Here is a 3180-nt window from a genome sequence, read left to right as displayed (position 1 = left end):
CCACGTAACAGTTTTATGTCTGATAGCCTAGAAAGTAGGATAAAAATATTGTATCCCTCTGAAATATGCGGAGCATGAAATGTAAAAGGTTGAGTCAAAGGGTTGTCTGCCCAAGAAATAATATGAAATAATAGGAAGTAAGTCGGACCGCGGACCATAGGAAGGTATAAATAGAGCACGGCTCTATGAGGGAAAGGTAGTTCTTTTTGGGGGATGATATTGGATATAAATTGTAATGGGTTTTTGAGAAGAGGAGTCGGAAAACGTCTGTAAGTCCGAGTCGGGTGTTTGGGTAGTGGATAGAGGCTCTGCAGTTGTTTGCACAGAGGCCTAAAAGAGTCCACAACTATGTGCATGGACCCCTGCAGCTGAGTGCGCAGGGTGGATCTGGATGTATTGGTGATAAAGTGGAAATAAAGATAAGTTTCTTCTGTAAACTTTGTGTTACACTCTGATTTATTGTGGATCTGACTTTGTGTATGGTTAATATAACTATTTGATCTATGTGCATATGCGTATGTTATATATATGTATGTGAATTTGATTTTATTCTAAGTGCACAAAATGGTTAACTCGGTTAAATGTTTGCGTAAAGACTCTGCTAGGTAGATCTGATTTACAATACTTTATCAACTCGATTATATCTATAAACAACGCGATAATAGAAAGTAGAAAGTATTATGGTTCAGGATCTGTGTGAATCCCGAGCAGCACGAAGCTACAGAAAGGAGCGCGAACCCCCTAAACCACATCTGGACATCCCAAGGGTGTAGAAACATGGTTCCAACACCCTCCCCTGCTACCTTGGGTTAGACCTCAATCCGTGCTCCGTGGGCTATTTCTAAAAGGGCTGGTAGCTATGGGATTTTCTTGGCTAAACGATTCTTCCAAACCTGGGTCAGGCCCATATAAGCCAACAAATGGTTCCGTTGTCAGGAACGGGATCTCCCTAAGGGGTGTCAGGTGGGAAACGTGGGGACTCTATAGAGAAGAAAATTGAAGGATCGAAGGGACCAAGAAGAGTAGTAGTTCAAGGGTAACAATGATGAACGCAATCCAGTTACCAGTATTCAAAGGAACAAGAAGCGAAGACCTGAAATAATTCTGGTTCATGTTAACATCAGTATGGAACACACAACGAATTGCGGATGATAATATCAGAAAGGCTACCTTAGTCAATGCGCTGCATGACCGAGCACTTACATGGTACATAAATTACTCAAGCAATCACCCAACGACGGGGACAATAGAAATCCACACTGAATTGAAGAAGGAGTTTAGCCGGCCGAATTCAAAAACACTATCAATTATAGGGTTCAAAGAGATCACGATGATACCTAGTGAAACCCCATGGGATTTGGACCAAAGACTGAAAAGTAATATTTGCGAGGCTAACATGACATTGACGGATGCATAGCATTACGCTTGTTTTATGGCATCCTTAACACCACATCTGAGGACAGCTTTATCACAACAAGAGATCTCAACCCAGGCTGAAGTGCTGGAGACAGTGATGAGGTTACATGAAACTCTGTTACAAGACCCGGGGTTGGGAGTTTAGCAAATCCAAGCATAAATCCAAATTTGTGTTTGGAAATGAAGAAGTTAAAACAAGAATAGGTACCGCAACTAGAAGTCTGGGAGGAAGTATGGTGTATAAAGTGTAGAAGCCAGGGACACGATAAAGATCACTGCCTGGTCTCAGTGAATTTTGTGGCAACGCAGGGACCAACACTATTGCGACCAAAGGCACAGGCAGGATTGAGCACCACAGCCCCACTCTGGTGTGTAATCTATCAGGTGGGAGGAAAGCACAACACTGATAACCGTCATCTATTATCAAAATACAACTAGACCCCCCAACAGCTATTTTGCAACTTTTGCAAGTTGGTGGGTCACGAGGAAAGAGACTATCATAGCTACCAATTGTTAATGGACTAGTCACCTGTGTATAGAATGCAGACTAAGGTGCGAGATCAGGATCCAGCCACGGCGATTGCGCACAGTAGGTTCCAGGGCCGAGGACAAGGACAAAGTGAAATGGGGCCAGGAAGGGGTCACGGGCAGCTAATCTGCTACAACTGTGGGGGACCAGGACATTACGCACAGGATTGTACCAACCCAATTAGAATTTCATGCAGTTATTGTGAGAAATTCGATCATGAGATGATAGATTGTCCTATGCTGATAGCACAGATTCGTGAAAAAAAGGAAGTGCAACCAACAATGACCCAAAATGTGTAGATGATGAGGTCTGAATCCCGCGAGGAAGATCCCAAAGTCAACATGGTATTGAGAAGTGGCATGGCCACAGGAGCGGATGGAAGGAACTTAGGGACCAGTAAGGAGACATATCTGGAAGCTCGGGGGAGCTTCGTGGAGGTCTCTACCCCAGGTAGTAGGGATCAGCTGGAGTCGAACAAGGATCCCTCAATGATAACTACCTTTTTAGAGACATGTATAAAATTTCTTCATGACAAAAGGGCAGTTAAAGGCTTACAGGAGTTGATAAATAGATGCGCAGGATGGAGTGAACCTCGTGTCATTCAAAAGTTGGGAAGACATGCATCTCAGACCGGGAGGGAAATGCAGTTAACAATGCAGATCGGCGACTACGAGATGGATTAGGTTATTTTGGATCTAGGCTCAGATGCCAACATACTGCCCGAACAGACTTGGGAGCGCATGGGTAAGCCTACACTACAATGTTCCCCTATCCAATTGCAGATGGAAAACCAATAGAAGGTGTTGCCCATGGGAAGGCTGCAAGGAGTTATGGTAGACCTTAACAGCGGAAGTACCCGAATGGACTTTGAAGTTATTTAGCTCATGGATGAAAGTATGCCCTATCCTACGGTGTTAGGAATAGATTGGGCCACCAACATGAACGAGGTTATTAATTTAAAGAAGCAGACCATGATATTTGAAACAAAGTCGCTCTGTGTAGTCATTCCACTAGATCCGGCAGACGGACCACGCTACATTGAACCTGTGCGCGACAGAGAATGCAACGACAACATAGATTGTAGCTACAGAATGTCTACCCAAAGGCGAGGATGGGTCCACACAATGCAGGATAGAAGAATATCACGGGGTGATGGAGAATCCTGCACTTCTGATTCAGATGAGGAAGATGAGCGGTGGCACAACAGGTTGAACGGAGTAACCACACTACACTGC

This window comes from Pinus tabuliformis, chromosome 8, assembly GCF_031772625.1.
Source record: "Pinus tabuliformis cultivar Carrire ecotype Pingquan chromosome 8, CPIR1, whole genome shotgun sequence".
Taxonomy (NCBI): domain Eukaryota; kingdom Viridiplantae; phylum Streptophyta; class Pinopsida; order Pinales; family Pinaceae; genus Pinus; species Pinus tabuliformis.
Note: the sequence above shows the minus strand (reverse complement) of the source record.